Genomic DNA, 18,316 nt, shown 5'->3' on the forward strand with positions numbered 1-18,316 from the left:
GCTGAGGCATCAAAGGAGTGGCTCAAGAAGAAGCACATTAAGGTCCTGGTGTGGCCTAGCCAGTCTCCAGACCGTAATCACATAGAAAATCTGTGGAGGGAGCTGTGACAGGGCCAGGCTAGCTGGCTCATATGTTCGTGTGAAGTTTAGCCGGGTCATGGAGCACTTTTGTGTCCAGTTCGTCATACTGTGCCTCGGTAATATTTTATAAGACGTTTTATTGTGTAACCGGCCCAGAGACTGAATGTGGCAGCAGCTCCAGCCTTCAAAGGAACAATCAGTTAACCTGACTGGGGCTCTTAATCAGCCAGCACAGCCCTGTTTGCCCAGATGGCACCCGCACTACAGGGGGGATAACACAGGTGGGGGAAACCATTGTATTCCTTAATCCCCTCACTTGATACATCCCTTGTATACTGATGGGATTTGTGATGGGATGTGGTCTGATGGGATTGGGGGTTGGGTGCGGTGCACAGTGAATTGAGATTATATATAAATTATGTGTGTTTGTAATAAAGGAGCTCTTGTTTTACTACGAATGGTGGTCTGACTGATCCGTGGATAGCAGGAGCTATCTGTATGAGGGGCTGACTGGTGATTCCTCAGCCCTCAAACAGGGGTACCCAGACTTGGCCATGGTGACCCTGTACCAGGAGCTGAAGGTTCGATTTGTCAAACAAAACTGTTGTTATTCAGTCACTGTTCAACTCACAGTTACTCACTGTTCAAATAAAATTCTAGACTGATCATGTCATTGTCAGTGGGCAAACGTACACAATCAGCAGGGGATTAAATATTTTTTTCCTTTACTGTAATCCTTGGATCTGTCACTGATCCGACTCCCGGCATTGGCGGGCGGACTGCTGCTCGCAGATGTCGGGCGCCCAATAACCCGGCACCTGGCTCTGGCGGGCGGATCGCCGCTCGCGGACGTCGGGTTCTCGATCCCTCGGTTCCCGGTACCGGAGGATGGGCTACCGTCCGTGGTAACCGGGAGTTCGAGATCCCTCCCCGGAGCTCCGTTGCCGGCGGCCGTAATATCCGCCGCCGGCACGGAACTCAAGGGATTGAGTCGGAGGTCCCCCCGGCCTCCATACTTACCTCCTCCTCTGGCGGCTACCGCAGGAACTCTGGGTGCATGGCTATGCCGCGTGGCTGGCATCGGGGTGGTGACGGACATCTGAGGGCTCGGCCGTGACGTCAGCTTGGAGGCTGGGTTTTAGGTTGGCGCCGGCTTTAAAAAGCCGGAAATCCGTTTCTCCTGCACACTGTTGTGGTCCTATACCTCGTATATTGCTGTACTCCAGATCTTCGTTATTTTGACCCTCGGCCTGCCTGTTGACTCTTTTGGATTGAGTATCTGTACCTCTGCTCGGTGACTTGTGTACCAGTTTGGCTCGTCTGACTACCCGCTCCGTGTCTCGACTCCTGGGTTGTTTGACTACCTGCTCCGTGTACCAGTTTGGCTCGTCTGACTACCCGCTCCGTGTCTAGACTCCTGGCTTGTGTGACTTCCAGCTCTGTGTACCAGTTTGGCTCGTCCGGAGATTCCTTCACCTGTTTACTCAGTACCTATATCTACCTGCCCGTACTAGGCCTCCTTACTGTTGGGATCCTCTAAGTCCTGGTTCTCTGTTACTTGGGGCTTCTCCCTTTGTATCAGGGGACTGGGCAGAATAACTCCTGTGGTAAGTGCCATTGTACGGGTAGTCCTGACAGGATCCTTCAAGCCCACCTGAGACCGGTGCTCAAACTTACCAAATAGTTAACTTGTTAAATCTCAGGGGTTCTCTTTAGCCATGTGGGGTCTTTGGGGTTTGTCGGCAGTTAATCCTCTCTGTGTTTGTTGAGCCGTGAATTCTGTATCAACCAAGTATTTCAATTCTTCTCAACAGCTGGAAAGATGGAGTGTTCTCCTAGAAAAGGTTGCATTATAATAAATTTTCTGGTTGTGTTGTTTTAAATATGTTTTTTCCATCCAATATTTCATTTGAAGCAACAATATTATTACCTTTCTATTCCCAATGTCTACGCAAAAGTAATTTTTATAATGTCAAATGTGCCCCTTTATATATTCAGAGAAAATGCTTAACTCCATGAAAGAAATGATCCCGACAAGCTAAACGGCTTTGCCACAGCATCCGGAAATTATCAAATGTAGTTTTTTTTTTATTAATTTGGTAAAGATCCTTGGGTTGATGTATTAAGGCTCAGGAATGTGAATTACCCCTCATAATGGTATAGTGGCCCTAAATGTAATTCATACTAAGTCTGCTGCCACTGGAGTTCAGATGTAGATGTACAAAGTACTAGCTATTCCATCTTCTTAATGGGTTGAGAAGATAGTAAGTATTTCTATAGGTGATCAGGTGATAAACGTGCAATAGATTGTAGGCTCCCTGCCAGTAAAATGTTGGTTAACTGGTGTTTATAATAAGACCCAGTAACCATTGTTGTTGGGTTTAATTATCAGAATAGGGATTATAAGGGGCTTCGCCTCCCTCTCCCACCATGGGGGAATTTCCTGTCCTGGTTGCCCAGAGTCTGCCAGCAAACCCAGCTCAACGAGACATACTGTGGATATATAGATATGATATGGAACTGAATAAATGTGAACATGGAAGCCTTTTTTACAATATTATTTAACATATTATGTCTGTTTCATTTCTCAGGTGAAGGGAAGTCAGATGACATGTAAGTACATTCTGAAATAACTTTTCACTGTAATACACAAGACCCCATCATATTGTAGCTTCTGTTATTAAAACCCCAGACAGGGAACATATTGAGGTGTTATGGATGGTCTGCAGATCACAGTAAAATCATCGGTTTTCATTAAAAACGATAGGAGTTCTCAGCGTTTGTTTCCTTGGGCAAAAATTTTCAGTATTTTAACCCCTTAATGACAAAGCCTGTACATGCACGGGGTTAAATATCTCCTTCAACACCATTAATAATGCTTTTTTTTTTGAATTACAGCGAGAAAGAGTTCATAATATAGTTGAATAACATGATGTTGGAAAGGAGAGCCCATTGAGATTCGGTGGGCAAAGCAATCCTTAGAAAATATCCTAAATCACATGGAATTGCGAGGCTGCATAGGCATTGGTATGTATACAAGGGACAGTAACGCTGGCCAGGGGTAGCCTGCAGAGAGACGTCCCACTGTTCTTGAACCATAACAATGAATATCTGATGGCATCTAATAGCAAGGTGGTTTTTGAATGAAAAAATAACCCAAAAATATCATATTCATGTTACTTATTGCTTTGTATTTTTAGGTGAAGAAGAGCCTGCAGTGATCGTGTGGTGAGTATTTAGAGAGAAGATCTCAGTCCACATGGTCTGTATATAAACACAGAGGCCAGTTATTAATTCTCTCTATGGATATAGCTTCTCGAAAAAGCCTCTTTTTATTGTTACACGTATGATAGAGAGGAGAAGCAACAATAAGTAAAGCTGAAGCAATTAATGGGAGAGGGAGATTATAGTTTAAGAACAAGAGAGAAGTAACCAGGGATAGAATATGTGTAGAAAGGGCGAGATATCGGGAATGTGAAACACGTGGGAGAGAACGCAGGAAAGGAGGGAGAAGTAAGTAATGAAACAGATAACTTATGCTTTATTTCTTATTTCAGCAAACGGGGAAACACCCGGAAGAGGTAAACATTTTTTTCACGTTTAGTAACATATTCTTATATATAATCAGAAGCTGGATACATTTTCATTATTCTGCGTTATTCTGTTACAATTACATGCAGCTGGAGACACAGATCATACTGTAACCTCCTGTATAGAAGAAACGGTAACAGAAGATCAATTAATGAAATATAACTATTAATATTATTATGTCATTTATAGAGCTCATTATATTTTTCAGCACCGTTCAATCATTATATACGGTCAACCAGAATGCCTACCGTATAACAAGATTATTACAAACAGATAATATTCCATTATTTAGAGACAGGGTCTAAGCTCTTTTACTGTCATCTATTCCACTATAATATCTTCTAATAATGTGTCCTTTTGTTTTTCTTACAGATACTTCTGCTGCTGCTTCATGAATTTTTTGAGATATTAATTTTAAAGATATATATTGATGATAATTAAAAAAAAAAATGTTGTTTGAGTCATCTGTTTCTGGCTTAGACAGCAGTTTGACCCTAAATGATTTGGGTTTTATTTTTTGGTTCTGTTTGTAAAATGATTAGGTATTTGTCACCCTCTATCCCTAGTTCTAACCCTGGACAGCCTAAACCCTGTAACTAGGACAATTTGTAATGTAACCCTTAATCTAACCCATAAAGGGGCTCCATGCATTTTTTTTATTTATTTTATTAAAAATACATTTTGGAAAGTATTCTTTTTTTTCTTCATTTTCTTCTTTAAGATGTTTAGTCCCTTTATCCTTGAAACCTGTACCAAGAAGCCCATTAGGACATCAGTATGTCCTGACTTGCTGATCTTGGGAGATCAGGCAGTCGTTAGAAACCAGCTTTGTTGGCTCCCTGCACATCAATAGTGTTTAAAAGCGCTCGCTGCGAGACCTGGTACACCGTCATCCAAGGATTGCCTGAAATAAACAAGGAAAAAACAATATTTTTAAAAAGAACCTCATGGTCCAACCACTATAAGTATTATAGTATATAGTATAAAAAAATCACTAGCCCCAAACCCCTTAGTTTTAAAAATATGTAATATAGGGTATTATGTAAAGCATGGATGTGGCTCTCTTAAACAAAGAAGAACTATGTATGTGGGGACCATAATCAGAAGATGCTGCTGAATAAAAATTGTGTCATTGTTCAGCTGTGGCACCAACAGTACAGAAGGAACTTTAAGCAAAATATACGATTTAACTGCATACCGCTTTTTAAGTTCACCGCAATTTAATTGGAAAGTGTATGGCCACAGCGCTTTATTAGTTCTTTTATTGTACACTGTAAGAAAATGGCATTCAAATGTTAATACTCGTCAAACGCTGCTTGACGCTATCTCTGTCAAGCAATACACCTTGTAAAAACAGTAAACGTTTGGTCTTAAGATCCCCTTAAAATATTCATAAAACATATGGAAACAAGCCACTGTAACCAATGCCGACATTACTCCCGCCTGCCTTAAGCCTACATTGGCAGGCGGACTGGCATAAATCACATTACGTTTCCAAAGGGACCCTGCCCTAGGGAAAACAATACAACTTACTGAGGCGTACCTCCACCTCACTACTGACGAACCGCCTCCAAAAAATTAATTAACAGGAACCACACAAACAAAAAACGCCTATCAAAATACATCAAGATGACCGGAAAAACAGGGAGGGAGGGACGCGCCAGGAACAAAGGGAGGGTGTCCGGTTTATATATTGCCCATTCCCTGCGTCCTTTCTGTTGCCCATTCCCTGCCTCCACTACACCACATGGTTTCTGAGGATAGGCGGTTCACTTCAGCTTGCCCCGGTCATGCAGCCCCGTGCAGTTTGTTTTGGCCTCTGGGGCTTTCTGGAGCAGAAGGGTTCAGCTTTGTTGCAGGGCTGGATGCTCACCTGGACGATCTCTGCTCTTGATCTGCTGACACTTCTTCCTCCACAGAGACAGCCTGCAGCATGGGTCTGATGTTCCGTTGGAGCCAGTCCTCTCCCTGCACAGCAGCCATGTCCCTTTAGTGTTAAGCTGCATTTAAATTATTGAAATAGTGAGCCACAAACATCCATGAAATCGTCTTGATAAAGTCTCTAGATTTACTGTTATAATGTAAACGTATCGTTGTTTGGACTTATTTTGCTGCATTAAGTGATAGAAAGTTCTGTCAAGGTATTTTCTAATGTTGTTTGTTTCATTTTGCAGTGTACACTTCCAAGTTCCATAAAAACCTGATTAGTGTTACAAAAAAGTCTTAATATGCTCAAAATACATTCACTGACTTTGCATAAAACATTTTTTTCCACATTAATCAGCTTTAACTTCCCCTCCCTGATAGAGTTGTGATGCTAGGCAGTGATGTCATAATGCAGACTCTCAATAACAGTGAGCTAGCAGTAATCTCTTTCTCACACATCATTTAACAAATAGCAGCGAACACACACGCAAATCAGCAAAATACATACATGCAAACCAGCAACACACACACACACACACATACAAATGCTGAAGGATCTGTTTCATGCAACAATTTATTTTTGGACAAGTATGGAGAATGATTGAAGGGAAAAGCTTTGTGTTTCACTAAAAGTCCTGGACGAGTTGGTGACTTGCATTGTGGAACTCAGGAGATAATTTATATTTGATTGCAATATATTTGATTTAACTGCTAAGCTACATTTAAATTTTTGAGATAGTGGGTTTCCAAAATACATAAAAATCTGAATAATGTTAAAAAAAGGCTTAATATGTCCATAAATACATTTAACATTGTATACAAAATATAGCCCTTTTTCCACATTAGCTTCCCCTCCCTGCTAAAGTTGTGATGCTAGGCAGTGAAGTCATAATGCAGACTCTCAACATCAGTGAGCTAACAGTAATCTTTCTCTCACACATCACCTGAAAATAACAAACAGCTACACACCCAAATCAGCAACAGACATACACACAAATCAGCATGGAAACTTACAATACTATATATATATCACATACGCTCAATGCAAAGTATACATGATTGTTTAATTTTATGGAGCCATCTCGATTGGATGCATTTCTTGACTGTTTGGTGAAAGTCTGGTAGGAAGTCTCATATATTTGGATATATCTTTCTATTTTCTATTGTTTATTTCAAACTGTATTTCCATTTTCTGCTTTTTCTGCTTTCCCTACTTTCTGTTTGTATTGCTTTTTTCACCCTTACTTTGTATTTTTATGTTTCTGTATGTATATATCATTGACTTTTTTTAACACATTTAATGTGGAAAATAATAAAGGATTTTTAATTTGTCAGAATTTGTGCCAAATGAAGCCAATTTGCTAATCATTTTGCATTCTAACCAAGCTCCAATCCCAAAAACTTAATTTCTTTATTTTTGGTATTGGCAATATGACCAAATTCAAAACTTTAGATAAAATTTGCTGAAAGTTTCTCATTTAAGTTCTAGTCCTCCATTAGGGTGCAAAAATGTCTTATATTTAAAATGTCTGCTTCTGCTTAACTCTTTCATGAGCAATGGGATTTGTTCCTATAATATAAGATATATATGATTGAAGTGAAAAGCTTTGTGTTATCCTGGCAGTTGGTGGCCTGAATCGGGAAGCCCAAGGGGACAAGTTATTTGAATGAAATATATTATATTTTACTGTTAAGCTACATTTAAATGATTGAAATAGTGAGCAAATGTTATTTTTTTATGTTGCTGTGTAGGATGCCAAATTCCATAAAAAGCTGGTTAATGTGGCCAAAAATCCACTTATTGTCTCTGAACTTTACTGAAAACATTGTAAAAAATGTGTCCTTTTTATCCACATTAATCAGTTTTCTCATTCATTTTTAGTTTTCTTCTCAGAAAGAGCTAAAAATGTTTTTCATTTTAGGGAATAAGAGAGTATTAATTGAATGCTTTTGATTTATGTTTGGATACGTGTTTATATGCAACCTAGCAATATGTATAGAGTTTAAAAAGTATGTGAAAATTATTGGAATTGTATGCAAACAATTTTCTTTTAGGTATTGATTTCAGTTTAGGTAAGGAGTTGCAGCAGACCATCTTCTCCATGGTCTAACATTTTGCCAATCAATGGCAAGAAAGCCCTCCCAATTAAAACAAGTGTTTTCTGCCCATGCACATAGAAGGGTCTATCTTAAGGAAAGATTTCACAACTTTACAATCATAAACTTAATATGTTTTTGCCTAGAACAGGTTTGACATATAAAGCAATTAAATGACTGATCACGGAAGGGGCAGTTAACACAGGACAAGCCACTATCACAAACACATAGACACAAAGACGTATGGTGTAACACTTGGAGGACCAGCGTTGCAGGAACCTGATAGAGGGAAAGTTTCCAGACAGGTGGATTTCGACCTGTCATGGTTCCTGATAATAGCGCTCAGTACTATCTACCCTTAGGACCGCAGGATAGTCAGAGACAACGATACACTTGAAGGGTGAGCCCAGAGACCTTACATGAAATTATCACTCATAGCCGCAAGAGACACGGACAGGTGGACAGGTACAGTTAGAACCCTGTAAGGAGGGTGCTTGTCTTACTTTGTCTGTAGAGGCTTGAGTTTTTAAATGCAAAAAAGATTCCCTGGTGAGTGCCTGTTAGCGATGACAGATGTAACAATTGGCAGATCCAGAGACTTATCGCGGAGGGGACAGTTACACTAACACACACAGACACTCACACTAACATATATCAAGCTACTAACAGAAACACCTAGACACAAGGACGTACAGTGCAACACTTGGAGGACCAGCGTTGAAGGAACCTGATAGCCAGTAAGTTTCAAGACAGGTGTATTTATACCTGTCGTGGTTCCTGATAATAGCGCTCAGTACTATATACCCTTAGGACCGCAGGATAGTCAGAGACAACGAGACACTTGAAGGGTGAGGCCAGAGACCTTACATGAAATTATTACTCATAGCCGCAAGAAACACAGACAGGTGGACAGGTACAGTTAGAACCCTGTAAGGAGGGTGCTTGTCTTACTTTGTCTGTAGAGGCGTGTACTGCATTAAGTGGTCACCCGAGGTTATAAGAACACGTTACAGATGCTACCTGTTTGCCGCGTGGTCGGCCACGCAGTGAAGACGCCAACCGGGTAGCGGTGGTACTCGCTGCCCGGGAAGCCGTCTGAGGATGAAGCGTCGCGGGACCGGCCACGGCAAGGCCTCCCAGGGTATTTGGAATAGAGACGGGCACCCAAGATCTTTCTTCAGGTCCATAACCCTTCCAGTGAACCAGATATTGCAAAGCACCCTGGAAGATGCGGGATCTCGTAGTTCTCCAAGGAGGTGGCAGAAATGGGACCAGGGCTGACTGGAGGACGGGAAAAACAGGAGAACAACACTGGCTTCAGGAGGGAGACATGAAATGTGCGAGGAATACGAAGGTTGCGTGGCAGGTTCAGTTCATATGTGACAGGATTAATACGGCGGAGGATGGAGTATGGTCCAATATAACACGGTGCCAGTTTTTGCGAAGGAGAGCGAAGGCTTATGTGACGGGTAGAGAGCCACACCTTGCCTCCAGGCATAAAGGAAGGGGCAGGTAACCTTTTACGGTCATAATACCTCTTTTGTGTCTAAAAAGCAGCTATGGACACAGAGCGGACAGAGGACCAAACAGAAGACAGGTGTTTTAAGTGTGCGTCCAAAGCAGGTACCCCTACCTCTGGGGTGTCGGTAGGCAAAACAACCGGGTGGAAACCGTAGACACAATAAAAGGGGGTGTGTTGGCAGTGGCGTCTCCAGGTTTCATATTTAGGGGGGGCACATGGGGGGCCAGGGACCAAAGTAGGGGGGCCAATTATAAAACGGTACATATACACTATACACTATATATATATATATATATATATATATATATATACACACACACACACGTTAGACGTGCATTTTTAACTACATAATATGCACTTATCTCTTTGAAGTAAAGACTGTGATTAAAATATGATTTCAAAATAACAGCTAAAGTGACAGTTATTTTTCATTCTTTAATATTAGCCCCTGCTGACAATATATATAAATATTAGACCCTGCTGCAGATATATAGAAATATTACACCCTGCTTCCGATATATATTAATATTAACCCCTGCTGCGGATATATTAATATTAGCCCCTGCTGCCGATATACATAGAAATTATACCCTGCTGCCAACATATATTAATATTAGCCCCTACTGCCGATATATAGTATTAGTCCCTGCATCCAATATATATAAATATTAGCCCCTGCAGCCAATATTTATTGATAATAGGCCCTGCAGCCAATATATATTAATATTAGCCCCTGCTGCCGATATATATAAACATTAGTCCCAGCTTCCGATATATATTAATATTAGCCCCTGCAGCCAATATATATTAATATTAGACCCTGCTGCCAATATATTTGCCACACTGACTGCAGATCAGGGGAAGACAGTGAGAGTCAGTGCAGTGATCCCTCCTTCTGACTGCACCGTTACATTGAGAGGTCCTCTCCCCTGTAATCATCCCCAGAGTCCCTTTGTCCCCTCATTCACTAAACCATAGCGCTCTTTTACTTACACCCTGTAGTTCAGGTATAGATCAAATAAACAACACATGGAAACAGCACATGCAACTGAATAAGACAAAAAAAAACTTGTATTTGCAGGTATACATAAATAATGTATGGAAACATAGCATTGCAGGTATAAACCAACAGAACACACAAACCCAGCATTGCAGGTATATATCAACTGGAAATCACATGTACACTCAGCACTGAAGGTTTAGATCAAATAATCAACACATGGAAACAGCACTCCAGGTATTGATCAACTGAATAAGACATGCAAATCCTATATTTCCATAAACATTAATAATGTATGGAAATATAGCCGATACAGATGAACAGAATGACACAAAACCCAGCTTTGCAGATATAAATCAATTGGAAATTACATATAAACTCTGCATTAAAGGTATAGATAAAACCCCCTAAATTACAGGCATAGATCACTGGTCACACACCCCAAAGCCAACCCTGGTGTCCACACTGCCCACATAGAACCTGACCAGCACCTAAGTTACACATTATGTCAACTTTGTCCCCAAACAGCTGAACGTACGCCGTTTTTGTCCCATAAAGACCTCTCCCTCCCAATCTATCCTATCTACCCCCTCTCCCTCCCAATCTATCCTATCTACCCCCTCTCCCTCCCTATCTACCACATCTGCCTCTCTATCTACCACATCTGCCTCCCAACCTATCCTATGTACCCCTCTCTCCCTCCCAATCTATCCTATCTACCCCCTCTCCCTCCCAATCAATCCTAACTATCCCCTCTCCCTCCCAATGTATCCCATCCACCCCCATCTCCCTCCCAATCTATCCCATCTACCCCCCTCTCCCTCCCAATCTATCCCATCTACCCCCCTCTCCCTCCCAATCTATCCTTATCTATCCTTATCTACCCCCTCTCCCTCCCAATCTATCCTTATCTACCCCTTCTCACTTCCTATCTACCTCTTCTGACTCTCTAACCCCCTCCTAACTTTCTAACCCCCCCTTTGAAGTTCACTTACCTTGGGCTTGTCCAGCGGTGAGATCGCGAGGTCTCTGTATCCCTGGTTCTCCCGGCTTCACTGCTGGGCGCCGGATATGACGACATATACCGGCGCTCGGCTTGAAATGCCGGCACTGCGAACCAGGAAGAGGCCTCTCGGTCGCGGAGAAGAGTGAGAGGCGCCGAACGGTTGCTGAGAACTTATTCCTCAGCAACCGCTCGGCGCCTCTCACTCTCTCCTCCGGGTCTATTAAAAAAAAAAAAAAAAAGACGGCGTTTCGATTGGGGGGGCACACCGGGGGGCACAGCATGATGTAGGGGGGGCCATGGCCCCCTCTGGCCCCCCCCTGCCGACGCCACTGTGTGTTGGGTGGAGCCTTGAACGGAGTTATTGAGGGTGAACTCCGCAAGTGGGAGGAGGTCAGCCCAATCATTCTGGTTGTCATTAACAAAAGCACGTATATATTGTTCAAGGCGCTGATTAGAGCGTTCCGCTGCCCCGTTGGTTTGGGGGTAATATGCCGTGGAAAAGGACAGGGTGATGCCTACAGCTTTACAGAAGGACCTCCAGAACCGGGAGATGAACTGGACTCCACGCTCAGATACGATGTTCTGGGGAATTCCGTGGATTCTAACAACTTCTCTCATGAAGATGTCCGCGAGTTCTCTGGCCGTTGGAAGTTTAACTAGCGGAACAAAATGAACCATCCTGGAGAAACGGTCCACGATAGTGAGTATGGTGGTGTAGCGACGGGATAGAGGAAGCTCCACTATGAAGTCCATGGCAATATGGGTCCAGGGACGACAAGGTACCGGAAGGGGCCGTAGGTGACCAGCTGGAGGAGTCCTGGGGGTCTTTGTAGTGGCACATATGCGGCAGGATCTGAGGTAATCAGCCACGTCTTGTCTCCAGGAGGACCACCAAAAATGGCGGCCTAGGGCCTGGCTGGTGCGTCGAAGACCAAGGTGGCCTGAAAACTTCGTGGAATGGTGTACCTGAAGTATCTTTTCAAGGTACACAAGAGGCACAAACAGTTGGGGTATGGGCTGGAGCAGACGGTTGGCTGTCTTGAATGCGTTGCAGGAGGGGAGAAGACTAGAGATACAGCGAAGATAATACGGTTAGCAGGGACTATGGGTTCCGGGTCTGGTTTCTCCTCTGTGGCTGTGCAGAACATACGGGATAAAGCGTCGGCCTTGGTATTTTTAGACCCCGGGCGATAGGAAATAACATAATTAAAACGGGATAAGAAGAGAGTCCATCGTGCTTGTCTGGGGGTTAAACGTTTGGCATCTGCAATATACTGGAGGTTCTTGTGGTCCATAACAGGTATGCAGGAACCGTCTAGGAGATGACGCCACTCAGTAAGGGCGAGGATGACTGCCAGTAGTTCCCGGTTGCCAATGTCATAATTCCTCTCCGAGGAAAAAAGCATTTGGAAAAGAACCCACAAGGATGTAGCGGCCCTTCGTATGTTTTCCGTTGAGATAAGACCGCTCCAGCTCTGATTTCTGAAGCGTCTACTTCAATAACAAAGGGTTGAGAGACATCAGGGTGAACGAGGACCGGAGCAGACACAAACAGATTCTTCAATTTCTGGAAGGCCTGAACAGCGGAGGCAGGCCAATTATGACAGTCATCCCCCTTTTTAGTGAGCGCGGTCATGGGAGCCACAACCTTAGAAAAGTCTTGGATAAATCGTCGATAATAGTTAGCAAAGTCAAGGAACCTCTGGAGGGCTTTCAGTCCTTGTGGTTGAGGCCATTGCAGAATGGCATGCAGCTTGTCAGGATCCATCTCGAACCCTGTACCGCTAATGACATAACCAAGGAAGGGTACCCGGGAAACTTCAAATACACATTTCTCCAGTTTAGCGTATAAACGGTTTTCACAAAGGCGTGCCAGGACCTTTTTTACGTGTATCCGATGTGAAATCGGGTCCGGCGAGTGGATAAGTATGTCATCAAGGTAGATGACAACGAATTGGTGAAGATAGTCCCGGAAACATTGACGAATTCCTGAAATACTGCTGGGGCGTTACAGAGCCCAAATGGCATTACTGTATACTCGTAATGGCCAGAGCGGGTATTAAAAGCTGTCTTCCACTCATCGTATGAATGAGGTTGTAAGCACCCCGTAAGTCCAATTTATTGAACACCTTCGATTCCTTAAGGCGGTCGAGCAACTCCGCAATGAGTGGCAAGGGGTATGTGTTTTTAATGGTGATTTGATTGAGGCTCCGATAGTCAATACACGGACATAGACCACCATCTTTTTTAGACACAAAAAAGAAACCTGCACCAGCGGGAGAAGCGGAGTGGCGGATAAAGCCCTTTTGGAGGTTTTCTCGGACATAGGCCTCCATGGCCTCAGTCTCGGCCAGGGATAACGGATACACTCTGCCCCGTGGGGGTACGGTACCAGGAAGCAGGTCAGTTGGGCAGTCATAGGGACGGTGAGGAGGCAAGGAGTCAGCCTCCTTCTTATCAAACACGTCAACATATTCCTGGTATTGTGGAGGTGGTGGTATCCAAGGAGGCAATTTTCACTACGCATGGTTGAGGGAACATGCAGGAGGAGCACCGCCAGGAAGTGATCTGCGGGTGGACCAATCGATGTCAGGGTTATACAGCTGCAGCCAAGGGTAACCCAACACAATGGGGGCAGCCGGAGAAGTTATCACATAGAGTGTTACAGTCTCTATATGGAGAACTCCTACGGTGTAGTTTCGTGGGTCACTGCTGCAGGTTGAAGAGGTTGACCGTCGATGGCCTCCACGAAGATCGGGGAGGTTTTCTCCCGCAAGGGTATATTGTGGAGCCTGCAGAAGTCATGGTCAATAAAGTTTCCTGCAGCTCCAGAGTCTATAAGGGCTGGAGTCAAAATGGTGCTCCTCTCCTGGACAGTGAGAGTTGTAGGCACAAACATACGAGGTGCCTGGTCATGCGGAAAGGCAGCAGAAAGGCCTAGAGGAGGTACCCCAACCCTCCTTAGGCCTTGTAGTTTCCCGGCTTCACAGGGCAGGAACGCAAACAATGTCCTCGTTTGCCACAGTACATACAGAGGTCCTGTTGGCACCGGAGGGATCTCTTCTCCTTGGAGAGATGTGTGGAGCCGATCGGCATGGGCTCTTCAGGCGGAAGAGAAGCAGAGTCAGAAAAAGCCGAACGTGGCTCAAATGCATTGGAGCCCTCCTTTGGCGATCTCGCTGTACCTGGCGTTCCTGGAGGCGCAGATCGGTGTGGCCAATGTAGGCGATGAGTTCTTCCAAGTCCGTGGGCAGGTCCCGGGCAGCTACTTCATCTTTCAGGCGTCAGATAGGCCATTAGTGAAGGCAGCAACCAAGGCGTCGTTGTTCCATGCCACTTCTGCAGCCAGGGTACGGAATTCAGTGGCATAGTCAGATAAACTGCGTGTACCCTGACGCAGTGAGAAAAGACTTGACAAGGCAATATGGCCGCGCCTGGCCTGTCAAACACTTGACGGAAAGTGGTTACAAAGTCATTATAATTGTTGAGCACTGGAGAATTGTGTTCCCAAAGAGGAGTTGCCCAGGCCAGAGACCTGTCAGTGAGTAGGGAGATGACATACCCCACACGGGCTCTGTCGGTAGGGAGACATCTCAAAGTGAATGGAGCACTGATTGAGGAATCCATGACAGGTAGCAGGATCTCCTCCATATCTGGGAGGAGGTAGTAAACGGAGGGTATGAAGACCTGGGTCAGCAGGCGGTGGAACAGCAACAGGTGCAGCAGCAAGCACAGGAGGAGGACCACGTGCTGGATCAGTCCTCGCCAGGAGTGTTTGCAAAGCCTGAGCAAACTGGTTCATGCGAAGATCCAGACTTTCAATACGGGCTTTACAGGTAGACATCTTCTGGCCAATCTCTGCGGGGTCCATGGTGACCCTTGGTGACCCTTGGTACTGTAACGATTGGATGAGGAGGACCCCAGATGGTGGAGTGAGCCAGGCAAACAGGAACCAGGAGTAGCCAGGAGAGCTGGAACCGAGAATCATGTCTGGTAACCAGTAAAGCAGGAAGCCGAATCAAATCCAGAAGAGTATTCAAACAAGCTGAGTCAATACCAACGATCAGAGAACAGGAGCCAAATCAGAAAAGCCGAAGTCAGCAAGCCGGGTCAGACGAAGAAATAGTCACAGTAACTCGCACAGGAAAACAGCAGAATACACCAGCCAAGGATGACCCAGAAGAGGAAGTCCAGGTTTAAATAGGGAAAGGTGGAGGTGTGTCCTGCATTAAGAGGTCACCCGAGGTTATAAGAACAAAATACAGATGTAACGTGTAATATTATGTTTTGTGCTACCTGTTTGTACTGGAAGACGCCGACCGGGTAGCGGTGGTACTCGCTGCCCGGGAAGCCGTCTGAGGAGGAAGCGTCGCGGGACCGGCCACGGAGCGGGACCGAAGAGGCAGGTAAGTCCTTACACTTTGTCTGCTAACACAAACACCTAGACACAAGGACGTACAGTGTAACACTTGGAGGACCAGCGCTGAAGGAACCTGATAGCCAGTAAGTTTCAAGACAGGTGTATTCATACCTGTCGTGGTTCCTGATAATAGCACTCAGTACTATATACCCTTAGGACCGCAGGATAGTCAGAGACAACAAGTCACTTCAAGGGTGAGGCCAGAGACCTTACATGAAATTATCACTCATAGCCTCAAGAGACACGGACAGGTGGAGAGGTGCAGATAGAACCCTGTAAGGAGGGTGCTTGTCTTACTGTTCCTGTAGAGGCTTGTGCCTGTCGGCGACAGCAGACGTGACAATTGGCAGATCCAGAGACTGATCGCGGAAAGGGATGTTACACTAACACACACAGACACTCACACTAACATAGACAAAGCCACAAACATCTAGACACAAATATGTATAGTGTAACACTTGGAGGACTAGCGTTGCAGGAACCTGATAAAATCTAGGAAGACAACTTCTCTAAAGCATTTACAGACGGGGGATGTCTGTAAAGGTTTTAGTTCATAAAATTTAACAAAGATTCCCTGGTGAGTGCTTGTTGTTGATAGCAGAAGTGACAAGTGGCAGATCCAGAGACTGATCACTGTAGGTGCAGTTACACTAACTCACACAGGTACTCAGAGAAATACAACTAGATACACTAGATCATACGCAGACAATCACACTAACACAGACCAAGCCACTGACACAATTACCTAGACACAGATACTTATAATGTAACACTTGAAGGACCAGCATTGTAGAAACCCGATAGATAGTAAGTTTCCCGACAGGTGGATTTCGAGTGGCGTGATACCCTGTAATAGTGCTCAGTACACCGCAGGACACTCGGAAACACCAAGTCACTTGAATGGTGAGGCAAGAGACCTTACATGACATCCTCGCTGAGAAGAAATGCAGGTAGAACCAGGTAAGGAAGGTGTTCATCTTACGTTGTCTGTAAAGGCTTGAGTTCTTAAATGCAAATGAGCATGGTAGATCCATGCACTGATCGCGGAAGGGACAGCTACATTAACACACAGATATCCAGACACAAGCACATGCTAAAATATCCACACACATGCCAACATACCCACAAACACTAACATACCCTGGAACACATACATACACACACTAACATCCCTAAAGACACATGTTTTGTAGTGGAATGTGACTTAACGGAAAAGGGTACAGAGTTAATATAAAGATTCCCTCTATAGCTCTATGTTCTAAAGGAGTCATGTTTTTTTTCCAGTAGCTAGTACATAGAGCTGTTATTCTAACTAACTCTTTATGTTGCTTTCCCTTTTAGAAGTGAGCATGATGATCAGCTTTTCTTCAACATTACCTGAACAATTATTATTATTATTATTATTATTATCCTTTATTTATATAGCGCCAACAGTTTACGCAGCGCTTAATACAATACATAAATTCAAGGGATATGACAAGACAAGAATTGACAGACTAAGACAAACCGATACATTTGGTGGAGAGAGCCCTGCTCGCAAGCTTACAATCTAGAGGGAAATGGGGTGACAAACATAAGGCATAGAGAAAGGGTGAGAGGTATTGTGGGGGTTGTATCGATGACAAGGAAGTTCTAGCAGCTAAGATGGTATGCTTCTCTGAAGAAGTGGGTTTTTAGATGTTTCTTGAATGTTGGGAGGGAGGGAGAATGCTGAAGGTTCCTTGGGAGAAGATTCCAGAGATATGGGGCAGCTCGAGTGAAATCTTGTAGACGGGAAAAGGAAGAGGTGATGAGTGAGGAGGAGAGCCTTAGCCCATGGGAGGAACGTAGGGATCGAGTAGGAGAGTATTTGCTAATGAGGTCAGAAATGTACGGAGGAGCAGTATTATGGATGGCCTTATATGTCAGTACCAGGATCTTAAATTTAATTCTAAAGGTAATTGGGAGCCAGTGGAGGGTTTCACAGAGGGGGGAAGCAGAAGAGGAGCGACGTGCAAGGAAGATGAGCCTAGCAGCCGCATTAAGGATAGACTGTAGAGGAGAGAGTCGAGACAGTGGAGTGCCAACCAGAAGAGTGTTGCAGTAGTCAAGACGGGAAATGATAAGGGAATGAACCAGGGTTTTTGTGGATTCTTGGGTGAGGAATGGGCGGATACGAGAGATGTTTTTTAGGTGCAAGCGGCAGGATCTGGCGAGGGACTGAATGTGAGGGATGAAGGAGAGGTTTGAGTCAAGGATGACCCCAAGGCATCGGGCCTGGTTAGTAGGAGAGATAGTCGTGTTGTTAATGGTGATAGAGAATTCAGGTAGTGGAGTGGAGATGGAGGGAGGGAAGATAATGAGTTCAGTTTTAGAAAGATTAAGTTTCAGGTAGTGTTGTGACATCCATGAAAAAATAACAGACAAGCAATTGGTAATACGGGACAGGAGAGATGGAGAGAGATCAGGAGAAGACAGGTAGATTTGGGTATCATCTGCATATAGGTGATACTGGAGGCCAAATGAGTTGATTAGTTTGCCAAGAGATGAAGTATAAAGAGAGAACAGCAGAGGGCCAAGGACTGAACCTTGGGGGACACCAACCGAAAGTGGAAGGGGCGATGATGTCTTGCCAGAGAAGTTGACAGAGAAGGAACGGTTAGACAGATATGACGAGATCCAGGAGAGAGCTGT

This window comes from Sceloporus occidentalis, unplaced genomic scaffold (genome assembly GCF_023333645.1).
Source record: "Sceloporus occidentalis isolate IW3139 unplaced genomic scaffold, rSceOcc1.0.p SCAF_42, whole genome shotgun sequence".
Lineage (NCBI taxonomy): Eukaryota > Metazoa > Chordata > Lepidosauria > Squamata > Phrynosomatidae > Sceloporus > Sceloporus occidentalis.